The 17,348-nt window shown below is 34.3% G+C and overlaps 1 protein-coding gene across 2 annotated transcripts in view; it reads left to right on the forward strand.

The window, feature by feature from the left end:
* FSTL5 (follistatin like 5) overlaps positions 1-17,348 on the forward strand; it is a 332,447-nt gene that overhangs the window by 53,534 nt on the left and 261,565 nt on the right. The gene's annotated exons all lie outside the window — the stretch shown is intronic.

The raw sequence follows: 17,348 nt of genomic DNA on the forward strand, positions 1-17,348 counted from the left end.
GGAAGCAATGCTGAATCATATCACTTGAGTTAGCTGTTCTTAATTCAGTTATTTATTTATCAGAGTACTCATTGATCTCAATTTCCTTGCTTTCTCTCACACTAAGGCATCTAAAGACAAACAAAATCTGATGGTTGTTTGGAGTTGTGTCAGGACTATTACATTTTTCATGATGATATGATAATTTACATAATGTGAAGGACCCATGGTCCTTCATTTGAAAAGTGTGCATGGTAAAATAAACCAAAAAAACTTCTTCAGTTTCAACCAGTTTGTGATTTATAATTTTCTTTTCTGAGGTAATACAATATAAAGTTGAATTATCTCTAGATGTAGTGAGTGTATCCATGATGTATTCAAAAACATTTTCTGTCTCTTGACTTGATACAAATTATATAAAATACTGAAAGCTCAGAATAGATTACAAAAATAAGATATTTGTGAATACTTACTTTTAGAGAAATTACAGACTTTAAGCCTCTAGCTACAAAGAAGGATCCTGAAATTGGCCTTTCTTTGTGGATTTTTATGACTTATTTCAGTTATATTATGCTGTTTGACACTCCCCCTCCCACCCCATTGAGTTGACAGGTATATGGTCATTATGTGAGGAACAAGTAAAAGTAGGAACAAAGTGATGAGCTAGTTGGGGGTACCCATCATATTCATTAGCTGTTAGTTTAGTTAACTAGCCACAGAAACAATTTCCAAAAGCTTATAAAATATTTCCTAGAAGTACAGCCAAAGGAAAGCATTAAACTCTACTTGAATGGAGATATCCATTATCTCCAAACAGACAGTGAAATTGGTGCTCAGCTGCACAAAATTTGTTGTGATTATATCTGTAACATCTCTTGAGGAAATTTTGACTCTACTTCCTGCATGTTGTGCATGTCTCTGCTTAAAGTGACAATTCAACTTGGAAGATTTTGGTGGTCTGAAATATAGTCACACCCAGAGTAGGCTTTGGAATATGTATATACAGATATGCTGAATTGCTTAATGCTTTTTTGGGGTGGTTTTATGGTTAGGTCTTTTTTGGCCTTCTCTTTTCATATTCTTTAAATTTATTTGTTTTCATGTGTTATTTTTCCATGTCGTTGCAAAGATTCAGAAAGATATTTTTATTTCACTTGTAACTTACGGCATATAAGATGGTGAAAGTGTTGCTGCTTATAATACTGGTTGGTTTGGATGAAACAAGGTGATATTTATGTTTTAGCATAAATGTTACTGCATTGTTAATGAGCAACTATCCTTCACATGTACTATCTAAGTGTGTTGTGCTCTGCATGTGTTCTTGTGAGATAGGTAAATTATCCCCAGGTTCTTGGGATAGGGTTCTAACAGTATTCCTTACACTCTCCACATATGGTAGCTACTGTATATAGTAAAAGGACAAAACTATTCTCTGTGGTTCCTTAAATGTCCTGAAACTTTCAGAATCAGTGTTGTCTTTTTAAATCAGAGGACAATTACAGCTCATGTTAAACATCCCTACCAAATGAAAATCTGGAGCCTCTAGTGTGCCTCATAACGTCCATTGACATCAGTATGTCAGTATCTAATTTTTACCAAGAATTTCTTTAAGATTATATTTTCATAAGAGGAGGATATAGCAGCAGAATTACAGTCAAATGCCTTTTGACTTCAGCAGGATCAAGACATTAGTAACAAGCACCATTCCATATCTTTTATTATATTGTAAGTGCCTAGTAATTTTTCATTTTACTTCATTTATTGCTATAAAATAAATCTGATTTCTATTCATATTTTAGTAATGATGTTGTTATTGTTTTGTGGTGTTTGTTTTTTCTCCTGACATTTTTCTGACCCACTTGTTTTTCCCATCTGTTACTTCTGCTGTCAGCCACTAAGTCAATCACACTGAAATAGAAGCCAATACTCAAACGTGACCTGTTCTAACACAAATCCCATCTCTCTCTGATCTGTGATTTTTTTTTTCTTGTTTCATTTAATGGATAATAGATATTTGTGTACACGGTTTGAGAAAAAAAATGCTGCTTTTATATAAAATAATACGTTAATATTTTACAATTCTAGTGTACACTGGCAAAATATTTTGTACTCTGAGAAATTTTCGTGCATGAAAATTATTATCGCCAGTGCAAGATACAGATGAAATTAGTTTCATAACACATGTCTTTAATATGAAAGAAATAACAGGGCAAACAATCACCAACTAAAATCATGCTGAATTTTACTTGCTGGTTTGGACTCACAATCTGACCTTCCTTACATCTCTTCTCCAGTGTTTACTTCTTCAGACAAATGAACATTTTATTCCAAACCTGTAATGGATCACAAAATATATATCAGAAATTGTGTTGAATTTAAGCAATATGCAGAATTTTCTTCCCACCTTATGCTTAACTTCAGAGACTTTCAGGTGCTTTTAATAAAATACATTGTAAACTTCAAAGTGGAAATTGTTTCTGACAACATTATTCTGGAAAAGTTTTATTTCTGAAGAAGCAGAAGGTTGACTAGTGACACATATCAACTATTTGCCAAACTTCAAAGTCATCTTGAGTCCTTTGCTTAGAAAAAGCGTGGACACACTAGAAATAATGACTCACAAAATATTTCAGTTAACCAGTAACGTTTTAGATGATCAGTTCCTAAACTCAGTCAGTTATTTTGAATTATGGTACAACAATTTTCTTTTTTAAGAACTAATAGTTAATTTTAGCATAGAAAAGCAGTGTGAAATACATATGTTTCTAAAAAACAACAACAAAACTAGAGAAAATCTACCAGAAAAAAAAAGCTGAAAAACAGTTTTGAATTTAGGCTGAGAGTGATTTCATCATTTTGCTGATATTGCACAATGAGATGATACTGTATACAACTTGTGTAACTTCGGCTATTTGTTTTAGCAACTTAAAAAAAAATATAAAAAATATAAAAAATGTTCCAGCTAAGATTTGGAAAACATACTTTTCATAGCATTTGCAAAATGTGCATGTAAATAATTTTAATGATATTAATTTGAGTACTTTTACTTTAGGTAAGTACACTTTAGAAACTAACTGTATAGTATACTGTTAAAATTTTTGCTAGCTACTATTGATCTGTGCTTTGAACATCATTAGCACTCAAAACTAAACAGAAGAATATTGACTGACAGTATTCTAATTACAACTTGAGTATCCAATTGTATTCAACCCTTCTCCTTTTATGTGTACCTTAATAATCTGAATTGTTGACTCACAAATCAGTTTCAAAAATATAATTCTCTGTTCTTATGAACACATTACCAGACTCATCTGATATAATTGAAAAACATCTGTTCCTTTTACAATCTTTAGCTACCAAAAATAAAGAGGATACCATATGGGCATCACTTGCATATCTTTCTTACTTTTTACGCCTTAAAAAGTTAACATACCTGGTTCAACACTTGTCGCGTTGTCTGGGATTCCAGATTGGTGTTGTAGTCTTTTTCTATACAATGATAAATATAGGACAAGAAGGAGTGAGAAAAGCTTAAGATTGTTCAAAATTGAAAAAAAATGTAAAGGACAAAACCAGTAAGACCTTAATTAAAGCTTTTAAGCTTAATTAAAGCTTTTAAGACTGACAACTTATCTTGAGATACTCTCAAATGCCAGTGGGTGAGCAAACGGTTATGTCTATCCTGCAATATGGCTGGCTGTTATTATTCTTGATAATGGATAAATCTGTGTATGTTCTGATGCAGAATACATGGCATCAGTGACTTATGTCATGTTAAACCAATTAACTATGGCAAAAAATTCACTTCATTACTTTCTGTAATGTATCCTGTGACTCATTATGTCTGCTGAATCAAAATATTCTAAATTCATATTTCAACAGACATGTATTATGTGAGTACAGTTAGAATCTGGACTGCAGTCCTCCTGGACTGAATTGATTAATGTTTTAGTTTGTTACACTGTAGTAACCCTTCTCTAGTAAAGCAGTACATATCAGAAAAAAATGTCGTATTTTAGAGAACATACATAACAGCAGGCAGGTTAGAAAATGTTTGTCCAAGAGTGTTATTTTCATTGGAATGCAGCTGCTAAATAATCTGACCTACAGTGTTCTCTGTTCTGAAGGTTTTTCTTTGTTCTTATGTTCCAATTTACCTGAGTGAATAAACTTTTAAGAGGTGGTATGAGGATTGTTTGAATTAAGTGTGCCAAATACTATCCCCTTTATCCCATTCTATTCTCCGCCAAAGCCCAGTCAACTGAAACTCAAATCTATTCTGTCACTTAAGAATTGCCATAAGAAATGCAGCTCTGTCTTCCACTCGAACAATTCTCCATTCCTTTTCAGTTCCATGCCTTACAAGAGTCCACAGACATAGTGTTATTAACTGAATGTTGTGGGGTTGTATTTATTATTATCTTGGAATGGATTCAGCATTTACCAGTTGTAAAAGTGCCATTTTAAATCTACATTCTGAATTGGTTCAGAGTCAGATTATGAAATGCATTGAAAAGAAACAAAAAAGAAACAAAACTGAAGTGAAAATAATTTTAATATAACAGTTAATCTTATTTTTAAACAGACCTGAAGCTTATTGTGAGAAAGTGAAGTGTGTGGGTCAGAAGGTCAGCTACCAGTTTTTGGTAATATCTTTGATAACACTGCAATTACCTAGACTTTGGAAGTATAAATTAAGAGCAAGGTCTGTGCTGTATTATACAGCTTTGTGAAAAGGTTTTCATATTTATTTTAAACAAAACATTAATTGAAGAAACCGAATTCCAGTTTTGAGATCTGTCAACGCAGCACAGTATTTGTACAGTAACCTGGTCAGACTTGCTACCAGTGTGATGCCATGGAGATAAACAGAGTAAACTGCAGGAATATGTTTGACTCACCAGTTGCTGTCTTGATGTAAATGTTCTTTATGGTAATCAAGAAAGTCAGTAAAAGTACTCAAGTAATAACAAGTGAATACAGCATGGTTCAAATATAACAATTGCAGCATTTACCATATTTTAAAATACAGATATACATTCAATACGAGTGAAAAATTGTCTGCAGTTTTAGTATGGTGGTGTCAGGGGATGAACAGCATCATATTGAATTTCTTGAGTGTTATGTTTGTTACAAATGATGTCCATATTTCAGAGTAATTCTAACTTTATGTTGGTTGGCTCCAAAGTTTCTAAGTCCACTTTTACTATGACAAGTATGTATTCTAAAAAGATAATAACTATAAAACAAAAGAGCCAGAATGAGTCTGAAAAGTTTTTGTAAATTGCACAAAAATTCACAGCTGTTGCTGCATATTCAGGAAATTAATTGGAATAACAAGATATGTCTGTATTTTTTTTTTAAATGAACATGTCCATTATTTCTGCTGCTAATCTAGAGCTATGTGAGGGGGTCACACATATCCTGATGACTGCTACAGAGATACCTACTGATACATATGTATATGATAATATATATCTAATACATATCAGCGAATCATAGAATGCTAGGTTTAAAGGGACCTCAAGGATCATCTGGTTGAACGTTTCTTGCAAAAGCACAGTCTAGACAAGGTGGCCCAGCACCCTGTTCAGCTGAATCTTAAGTGTCCGATGTTGGGGAATCAACCACTTCCCTGGGGAGATTATTCCAGTGGCTGATTGTTCTCATTGTGAAAAAAAAAGTATTATATATAATGATAAGGGAGAAAATGTGAGAACAAAAATGTTTTCCAACTGTGTTTTATTGCATTCATAATAGAATTAAATTCATGTGAGATGTATCTGACTTGTTAGCAGCTTTAGGAATTATACACACAAAGAATTTCTTTCTTTTGGTTTTCTTTATGGCAGAAAAATAGACATTTGACTTCATTTTTCTTCTCGTATGTAATATTCATGCCATTCAGAAATTGGAGGGGGAAAAAAATGGCCTGTGTCAAAATTCCAGGCAAGAACTCCTCTTCTGCAAAATTATAGATCTATACTAACAAGAGAGATAATGGTTATTTCTGTATGGAGTAGCGCTGTAGAGCTAACACAAGAGATTGGTATCCCTATCTAGTTGTTGTTTTGTTTTGTTTTTTTTTTTTTTTTTTTTTTTTAAATGCATCCATGCCCTTCTAAAGTTTAGGTTACATTCTGTTAAGTATTTCGAAGTAGACATTTTGAACTTGACTAGAGAGAATATGTTCACTGGTATTCATGAAGTTTCTCTCTGTAGTGTGCAAACACTTCATTTGAACAGATACAGCAGAGATTCAACCACTGGAGAGGGAGGGGAGTCCTGAATACTTAGTAGAATATATATTCATTCCTCTTAAGTCTCTACTAGCTTTAAAAAAGTCACTCAAAGGATGAATGTAGCAGTATTGCTATTTAAATTTAAATGTATTAGTAGACTGAATTTTAATGATGTCTGCCCACAAATGATTTTGAATAGCAATGCAGTTTGGCTAGTACTCTGAATTTTTGTATTTTTTTCCATGTAAATTTTATTTAAAAGCTTCCATGTAAAAGAAAAGTTTTGGGCCCCTCACTACAAAATGGACATTGAATTACTCGAGTGTGTCCAAAGAAGGGCAACGAAGCTGGTGAAGGGTCTGGAGCACATGTCGTACGAGGAGCGGCTGAGGGAACTGGGGGTGTTTAGTCTGGAGAAGAGGAGGCTGAGGGGAGGCCTCATCGCCCTCTACAACTACCTGAAAGGAGGTTGCAGAGAGCTGGGGATGAGTCTCTTCAATGAAGTAATAAGTGATAGGACAAGAGGGAATGGCCTCAAGTTGTGCCAGGGAAGGTTTAGACTAGATATTAGGAAGTATTTCTTTACAGAACGGGTTGTGAGGTGTTGGAATGGGCTGCCTAGGGCAGTGGTGGAGTCCCCATCCCTGGAGGCGTTTAAGAGTTGTATTGACATAGTGCTGAGGGATATGGTGTAGTTGGGAACTGTCAATGTTAGGTTAATGGTTGGACTAGATGATCTACAAGGTCTTTTCCAACCTTGATGATTCTGTGATTCCGTGATTCTGTAACATGACTTTATTTAAGTTAGTCTTTTCTTTTATTATTAATAATATTGAATTTTGTAAGTTAAAAACTCATGCTAAAATCTTTATAATTTCATATTTTAAGATTCTCCTCTGTGCTTAGTACAAGAGTGGATTTCACTTGAAAGAAGAAATAATCTGAAATATGTGTATTTTCATTAGTACTACCTTTGGTTTACTTCTTTCTCCTTAAAAGCGGTACACAAACCACAGATGGCTTTATGAAGTAGTTTGAATTAGCTCTTGAGCACTGAAGACTTTCAGTAAATCCATAAAAAGAATGCAATGCAGTGTGAAAGTATACTTGGATCCTTTAATATACATAATATAAACATTAGTGCAGTGTCTGTAGGCTATGTGTGTCATGTTTCTCACATGTAGTGAATGTTCATTTGATTATGCTAACAATAGATATCTAAGAATATAAAATGGGTCATTCCCTCTGAAGCTTAGAGGTCTCATGGCTGTGGTGCATTTAGGTACACTGGATTAAAATGTTACCCACCTCTTCTGTATACTCTGCTCCTTTGTAGAACCCTACCTTTCTCATAATGAGGAGCAAAATATGATTTGTATTAGCACCGTAGTTATCTTAGTTAAGTTTGGCATATAAGAGCCAGTGGAGGCAGATTATTTTGCAGTACTTCTGATGTAGAAGGCAATTGTTATGTCTAAAAATAATACTCAAATCAGAATGATAGAAAGAGCAACTTGTGTTTTGTGTTGCAGACTGCTGAAGCAACTTTCATTATTTATTTTTATTCTTCTATGCATAATCCTTGCTTTATCGGAAGATCTCAGTGTTATCTCAATATAAGTTTATCTAAAATAGTCTGCTGTGATACCTTGTTACTGAATAAAAAGGAGACTATGATATAAATATCATTGGAAAAGATAGAGATCCTTTTAAAAATCTACAGGGATCTTTACAAGCTCTACAAGCATTTAGGTATGAACTTAAAAAAAAAATATAGACCATAGTTCAATTAGACTATTTATAAAGGAATATTTAAAGGAGAGGAGTGGTTGTCCTGAAAGAAAAAGTGAAATCCAGAAGTACATAACATTCAGTAGCAACAGATTACATGCACTGGTATTTCAGAAATAAATTCTTTTTAACATACATTGCTTTAAAATAAATACCTGTAAATATATGTCTTTTTATTTCAGGTACCATGGCACTGTGTTTTATTGTATAACACTAAAGTTTAATAGCTATCAGCATAACTTCCAGATAAGTTTTCTGTGCTGTTTACAGGCTATAAAACATTTCTTTTAAGAACACTTATATAGAAAAAAAATGCTTCTTTGTGTCACACAGGACAAATTTCGTTATACCATCTAAAACAATTATTTTTTGCATTCATTGTGAATTCTTTAGAATGCTATTGATTATATATTGGGAATATATTTTCTCATATCAGATACTTCTTGCAAGCAACTTAAAGGACAATCAAAACTTACATAACCTTGAAAGATGAGTCTGGTGAACATGATTTCCACCCCCACTCTCACTCCCAGTTATTACAGAACTGTATATCACTTAGATGCCAGTTGAAACAGTTATGGTATTCATTTTTTGCCTTACTCTTTGCATAGCAAGGGTTGATGCATTTCATTATCCATTAAGGTCATGTTCTAGTTTACTCCAAGCACACTCTTTTACCACTGTTTCAGACACTAGAACACAATTAACAGTGTCAGATCCTGTTAACGTTTACATCATAACTGGAAGCAGATATTGAAATGAAGTGCAAATTAAAGACTGCTAAAATGCCTGCCACTAACAATTATGGTGGGGCAGTATTAAATTTCTCATTTGTTTCCAAAGGTCAGATTAATAAAGCTGCATGGCACATTATCATAAAGGGTGGACCCAGCTGTCTGTTTTGATTATGCTTAAAAGTCTAGTGTTTCTAAGGAGACTTTGAAAGGAATGAATGCATCCATTTTAACTAGCAGTTTAAATGTGGGTAATTATTAGACCTTTTCTGAAGAGATCCAAACCAGAGGTTGCTGTCGATCAAATGTCTTTCTGCTTTTCAATTTACAAATATAAAAAGTAGGATTCTTTTATAAATTCCTTTCAGTTTTTAATCCTTAAATTTTAAATAGCTCCCCAATACCTGAAAAGCTAATTCCTTAGATGAAGCAGCTGTAACCTAAACTGCATTTTGGTAAAAAAGCTTGAAAAGAGTGTGGAACTCCTGAGATGAAAAGTTAGCTAGATTATCATTATTTTAAACAAGAAGTTTTTTAAACAAGAACAGTATTTTAAACAGTTCTTGCCTGCAGCAAGACATTTGTCTATGTGCAGATTATTCCTCTTTGCATGAATTAATATTATAACATCATATTTAAAAATACCATGTGTGATTGAGTGCAAATGATAAAGTAAAAATGGAATGAAACCTGGTTCAAGAGGAATTTCCCTCGTTCTTTGGAACTGAGGAAATTTGGTGCTTTGCTAGTAGACAAATTTGCCTGAGTTCATGCAAAGTGATACATTAATGGAAAAAAACCCTAGGAAATTGCCTGAAGGAGATGGTAGAAGGACTCAGAACCTCTCCTTGAAATTGAAGCCAGATTTCCCTTACCTGGAAGACTAATGTAAGGTAATCTGTTTACAAGGCGAGGTAATATGCTTCATTTGGGATATGATAAAACCTTTGTTTTGTTGCCTTCTGTTTAAGAAGATAACTCTATTTGTGTAGCTATGGCCTGGATAATTTTCTCTAAATCCACCTTTTTCAGTGTTCTTTCTCACCTGTGCCGCACCTTGTGTAAGATAAGTCTCCATTTTTCGTACCAACCATTCATATCTTGATGATTTAACACAGTAGAAAGTAATCCATGTTCTCAGGAGAGAACATGTGTAAGGCTTTAAAACGGAACCTCCCTTGAATATCCAAGGGTAGGATAAGCCCTTGAACTTCCAAAACTTTTTAGACATCAAGTATTTGAAGTCACTTCTAGCTTTTTTCATAGTCATGGGACACACAGTTTTCAGTTTGAATCCAAAGAGGAGTGGGCTTTATGGGATAGTCTGAGTGAAAACAGTTCAGTTGATCACTCAGTTTGGATCATGTCTTTACCTGTGTACTTTTTGTCATTTGAGCTATGCTTCCATCACCTTGGAGGGCTTGATGAATCTTCAAGAAATAATTGTATTCTATTAATTAATATTCATTCATTTCTAGTCTTCAAAATGTTATCTGAAATCCTAATAGGATAAATTCCTACTGATTCTTAGAGATTTTTGATGTATATGATGTATGAATAACTGTCAGAAAAAAATTGTCTTACAAAATTATAATAGTTGACAACAAGATTTCCCAAATTTTGTTTTGCTCAGATACTGAAAGGATAGCCATATGGTATCATGGCAATGGTAGTAACAAACTGTTGTTCTCTGTGGCCCTGCATGACTACTAGTGGAGGCATTTGGCTGTTTAGGCAACGGTTTTTGATCAAAAAGCTGTTTATCAACATTTCCAGCCTGGGAAAGAAATACAATAGGACAGAATGTTGTCCATACATCTATCAGAATTTTCTTGCACAGGGATTGGTTAAAAGGTAAATCCATGGTTGATAAAGTCCTGGCTGATCCTTGGTTAAATAATATAAAGGATTTGACACAAATAATTACACATCTAAATACCATTCTATAAGCAAGTGTCTTTGTATCCAAAAGCAAAGTGATACAGTAGGATGCTTATCCCTCTTTATGCTTGCTGGACTTTGTAGCATGTAGAATCTATTTGCACATATGGTGTACTGGCTATAAATTTTTGTTTTTCTAGCATTTGTCTTCCTGTCTAGACTTAGTCTAAGCATAGACTTAGATTGCTATGCTGACAGAGTCTCAGTACAAAAATTCTCAATAATAAGGTTCAAATTGCGCTCTATTTAAACTATGCATGAAGAACACAGATACAATTGTGAATGCTGGTCCACTAGCAATAATCAATCAAATCTTGATGTTTTCATTCTCTTAAAATACCATAAAAATCAATGATGGCATTGCTTGAAAGGAAACTTAAGAAAAAAGTTTTATTATGATTTAAAAATAAGTAAATCTGAGAATATTAAAGCAAGCGCTTTTCTTAGTTTTATGAAATCCTGCATAGAGCTGATCAAATGAAGGCTCTCAAGAGGAAGGGAGGAGTAAAGAATTTTAGCAAATAGAAAGGCGTACAAAAATCCCATTTGTATTATAAGTGCCACCAAGGTTCTAATTAGCACACATTGATTCTTCCTCATAAAATGTAAAAGCTGTGATTTTGTAGCTTTAAGTATAATTGCCCACTAAAAATGCACTACACATGGGGAAAAACCCCAATAAAACAATATTCTGGTACCATAATTTCTATGCTCAAAGAATCATTTATGTAGCTTGTACTCTGGTGTAATTAGCAGTAATATGACATTCTTTCCCCAGAAACACTGAAAAATCTTGCTACTCTTTATAACTGTCACTGACATTTCAAAATAAAAGCAGTATATAGAATTATGAGTATGATTAATGAAATAAAATTGGCCGAAGTCATAGAACATCATAAAGTGTAAAGAGAATGTATATTGTTTAAACAGAGTCTTTCTAGGGTGGTTCAACATACTCCTATGTAAATATATATAAATAAACTGACAGAAATACATGTTTATATGTTCACAGTCATACATAATGTCAGGACTGAGCCATAAAAAATGAGATTTTAGTTTTTAGTTTTGCTGGCTTTTGCAAACTTGGCAGGGAATTAGTTGTGTGAAGAGTGAATCTAGGCTCCCACTTGTTCACAGTGAAGAGTGGCACAGTTACTAAGATTTTCAAGTATTTCAGTCAAAATGCAGTCAAAGTGCAAAATGCTTTAACTATTTTTATTATAACTTGGTAAATACAATTTAGGAGCATATATTGACACTCATTGACCAATTTAGATTTTTTTTTCTCTTGTACAACATTGAAACATTTGTTATCTTTACATCTGGAGACAAAACTTCCCTGTGAAACAAAAGATGAGCCCTATCAGCTAACAGGCTTTTTAGGTTTTATGTAACGTCTTTAATACAAGCCCTGAGTATGGGCTCTTTTCGGCTCCAGAAGACTGGGAATTAGTTTGTTTCCCTTATTTTGTGATCCTTCTGTGCTTTGCTTTTATATGAAGGTAATGTTAAATAAATAAAGAAAACCCAAACAAATGAGCAAAACCCCACCTCATCATCTCCATATCTGGTGCAAAAGAATTTCCCTTGATGTGCCTGCATAAAAGCATTGTCAAGTAAAATAAGTACGTAAGTGGAAGATGGAGTTAAGGATTTGCCATTGGACCCATACAGTAACTTAGAGTAGACAGCAGTAAAATTTTTCAGAGGCACAGCAATGGAACCATTTGTTTCTCAAAGGCTTCACTCACAGATATTTCAACAGTGTAGGGATTGTTGTTTGTTTAAAATATATTTCTGTCTGTGCTTTCACCTTACTACTGAAGTAAAAGAATGTGGCATACTCCAAAATGTATACAGAATCAATAGCGAGGGCTGGAACAGTGAGATTCTTTTTGTTGCAAATTGCATCACATGATTTTCAAATTTCTGATGGCAGATGTTGCTGCTGTGATGAATAAAAAAAAAAAAAAGTGCTAGTCTTTGATTTTAAAAAAAAAGTTATTTGGAAAAAGTTTGAAACTGTTACTTCAAATTTCTCAAGTGGTCAGTAAAAAATGTGTAAAAAATATCTACCCAGAGCAGAAATGAGAACCTAGTATTTCTTGTGAACCTTTAATAGGTTTTAAATACATATTTTAAACACCCATTTGAAGGTATCATGTAACCTACTGCAAGTGTAATAAAACCAGCAGGAAATCCTGAGCCTTTTCCCATCCATTTCTTTATTTCCACTTCAATTTCAAGTGTTGGATTAGGCAATATTCAGGGGTGTAACGTAGTTCAAGATTAAAACATATCAGCTGAAGTACATAGTACTGTAGCAGTTTCTTGGTTTGTTTTTTGATTTGGGGGTTGGGAGGTTTTTTGGTAAAGCACATCACCAAAATGTGACTATCTGCATGTACACACTCAGTCTGGATCAATGCTCTTTAAAACATTAACATTTTTCATATGTCTGTATTCTAACATACTTACTGGGCATACTGTTTGCTGAACATGCAGGTGTGTGACCTGTTATGATCCTCTTCCCTTGCTTATAAAGAAAAAAAGTCTTTTTTTGTGCCCACTTATCTTTATAAGCAGTCAATTGCAAATGAAATTTCTTCCTTTCCTTGCCTTTCCAGAGGGATGTTATGAGACATGAAGCCTGTTTACTGTCTTTCAAGTTTTTCCGTACTGACTGGGTCTGCCCTTTTCCACATGTCTACTTTACTCTTGCAGTTGTGGTAAATGGTTAGAGGTTAGGGGAATCATAATTGCAAGCAAGCTACATGCTAGTCATACAGACCACAGAGGTCAGTAATGTTTCCCACACTGCGATTACAGTGTCCCATCAGACACCTTAGCAATCTGATCTAGTTGCTATCAGAGAAGTCAATATTTGCATTTTGTTGAATATGCATGCCCAACAGTGTTTGGAAAAAGGGCTATTTGGTATCTGTGCTTGTATGATTATCTTGTTTGCATTCACAAGATACTATCTGCAAATCCTCTAATGATTCAAAGACAACGCCGTATGGAGTTATTCCGTTATTAGGATTAATTCTTTGCTATTCTAAATTAAACAGGCTTAGAATTTGATGTTCTTTAATTTCAGCTAGGGCACTGGAAGGACAACTTGAAGAAAGATATCAGAAAATGCTAGCATTTATAGAATTTTAAGTGTACACAGAAGCTATTTTAGTTCTTGGTATGCTTGTGTATCACTTCTTAAAGAACTCTTGAATCACACTGGTTACTGAGAAACATTAGTTTACTGCAAACAATAGTGCAAAAGATTACTGATTTTTAAATGGTCTAAAAATTAGCCATCAATGGAATTTTAATGAAAGCTAATTTGAATATAAGGACTTTTTAAACTAGTGTGCAATCATGTTTTGCAGGCCATAGAGTTGAAAGGTGTTCTGTATGGCAGAATCTTATATACGTATATTGAGTCTGATTGACTTCAGTGCGATTCCACAAGTGTGCCAGATTTTCACTGCAGACAGAGACTTAAATCAGAGCACATCGTTCTGAAAGCTTTTATAACACAGAAAAAAATCCTTTTCAAAGATCCATGAAAGTATCTTAGCAATACATTTACAAAATTGCTCCCTTATGCTTTGGAAAATATTGGGTAGAGATCAGTCATTTAAAAATTTGTATCTCTCTCTAAACTGATGCAATTCATGAAAATGCTCTTGCTTTTCAAGTACCAGTGATACAGACTGTCATAAGACATTATGAAGTCACTTGCCAGTAGTGTGACTTTGCATAGAAAAGTTCTACATTCATTAAGTTGAGGTAGAAAAGGTGGGCTCTGATTAGCACAAAAATAGGGGCCAAAAAAATCCTGCCATCTTCCAGCAATGGATGGAAACAATGCATTTTAAAGTTTTCTTTTGAAATTAATACCTGTCTGTTAAACATAATTTTGACCAGCTGATTTGCTGATTAGGGATACCAGTTAAACTCAGACACCAGAGTGAAAAGAGCAGGCGTATTTTACTGGGGATAACTAAATAATGTAACAGAGTAATACAGAAAACATACAGTAAGAAAAGACAGAATAGTGCACTTAAACAAATAGGGAAACACAGGGTAATGCATCAAATCATTACTACCTGAGAGAGAGAATAGTGATTAAGAAAGATCCATCACCACTTGCATACTTTACCATCATCCAGATCCGCAGACGCTGGGGAGCCCCGGTTACAGCGAGGATTTGGAGAGCCTGTCCCGGCAAGTGGGAAATCCCACGCGGTGCGTCCACCCATAGGTGAGGCATCCAAAGTTGCTGCAAGCGGGTCCAGCCTTATATACCCAAAAATCAGCAAGCCAGAATACCTGGCACCTTTGTTTTGAGTGGAAAATATCTGGTTTTATTCTCCAATTAGATTCCTCCAGAGCCTGGCCAGGACTCAAGGAGGAAGCCAAGGGAGTTTCCCTGCTTATCTAATTTATTTATGTTCTTTTTAGAACAACACATCTGGTCCCAAGGCCAGATAGCTGGCTTCATGACCTTGTTAACTTGCCCCTACACAAAGAAGAAGAAAGATACATTCAGGATAGACATGTTTTCATTACATTCATCATCAGTAATGAATATATGAATATATCTAAGCTACGTCTTTCATTAACGAGCATACATATTTCAGTAATGACTACATACTAAGTTAGCAGCTTCGGCTTGGGGCCTGTTGTTCAGGCTTCAATACTTCAACACTTTAGCACTTTTTACATCAGCATAGGTGGTTTGTTATAACTTAGTACAAGACCTACTAGCACAATGGTTGTCAGTTATAAAATATACAGGAGTCATCTATAGGTCAACTCTGGCTTGGGCCTATTGTCCAAGCCTTAGCACTTCATCAGCCAATTTACTCATGCCTCTTGTCATCCAAGATAGCACTTGTAGAAGATGGAGCTGGACATCAGAGCAACGAGGGAAGTGTTTTAAGATACGAAGAGGGAGACCTGGGCCCGCACCATTCTCCAGAGAGAAAATCTGGACCCCAGTGAACCAATTTAGTTATTTGTGCCTTATTTTTCCCTTGATATTTGACTCGGGACTTGTGAGCTCTGGTAACCTTTACATTAACTGTGCGAATCATGTCATGCATACAAAGAAAGCTAACAAACTCAAAACTTTTTATTCTGTCCTGAATGTTTTTCAACTTGCAATGAAGACACTACTTTGAGAAATACTAGATTTTTCACTGAACAAATAGACAGAGGGGAAGGCTTTTCTAGAAGTCAGTGAACAGGAAATCCTAGGGGCTAAATACATTGTTATTTTCTAAATAATAAAAACAAAACCAACAAAAGAGTAGCAGTTTATCAGCCACAAAATACAACAGCAGAAGCTGCAAGGATAACATTAAATTTAAAACTGTCTGTAGGATGTACATCCTCTAATTTGAAGGAGTGCTCATGTCATGTTAATATCTGGTTTTGTCAAAGTTATGGAGCATATATGTAATCCAGCCAGCTACTGAAAATGACATTTATTTGCAGTATCTGTACGCCCTCAGTTATTAGTAGTTCCTAAGAGCTCTGCAAGACAAGGTAGGCCTTTCAGAAGTGGGAACTGAAATCTGTATTACATCAAGTGAATTTGTTAGAGCCATACAAAGCCTGTGGTGAAATTACTGAGAGGAAGACCCCTGCCTATTGAGTCTGAGAGTCTGCCCAGTCCTTCCACACAGATATATGATCAAGACCTTGAAATATACATTGTATTAATTTAAATGTCAATCCTTATGTAGGAATTTCTGAAACTTGGTCACATCATGTATAAAACAGAAACTGAAAGCCAGTTTCAGAATCGAAAAATCAGAAACATTTTAGATGTGTAGAATTTTTCCACTCAGCTTTTCAAGGCACATAGAAATGCCTTACTTTTAGTATATTCCTTTTCATTATTATTTTCTCACTACTAAATATTCTATAGTTTCATCTTTTTTGTGTCTGTGTGGGTTTTTGGTTGGTTGGGTTTGTTTTGTTTTCCTGAGAGGACAATGGGGTATGTCATGCTCCTTTTTTGTTCACCTTTCATAATTTGATGTGTTTTTCTGGAGTTAGAAAGAATGTCATCTTGAAGAATATCAAACTGACTTTTTGGCTGTTGGGCCAAATGTTTGGCTAGCCCTATACTAAATAAATAAGCAGCAAATGATAAATAATGGAGTAGTCATTCTATTCTACTAAATAATGAAATTCGTATAATGAAAAAATAAACCATTCCATTTTATGTTATCTGAAAAATTGATAACTAGTTTGTGGTTTTTACATTATTCAGAAAAAAGAAAATGTGCAATACATTTGGATTTGATCTGCTTCTTCCCTTCAGCAATACAACTACGAAGGCTTAGCAGAATTTGCATTATCTACTCATTTCTAAACCCAGAAATATTTATATTACAAAATAGATATTTGAAAAATCAAAGTATATTTTTTTTTGGCCCTTAACAGAGTAACAGTGTTTGAGTATAGTCTAAATGATAGTCTGAACAGTTGCCAGGATTTCTTCAAAGGTATGAATGTATTAGCTAATTGCTTGGCACTGAAACTATATTTGCTGCAGGTATTTTAATGAGAGCTGCAGTTAATAGGTGGTATAACATTACCTACTTTTTCAATAATAATTAACATCTACAAAATTAGTGTTACCTTG

Source organism: Strix aluco, chromosome 4 (genome assembly GCF_031877795.1).
Source record: "Strix aluco isolate bStrAlu1 chromosome 4, bStrAlu1.hap1, whole genome shotgun sequence".
In the NCBI taxonomy this organism is placed as follows: Eukaryota; Metazoa; Chordata; class Aves; order Strigiformes; family Strigidae; genus Strix; species Strix aluco.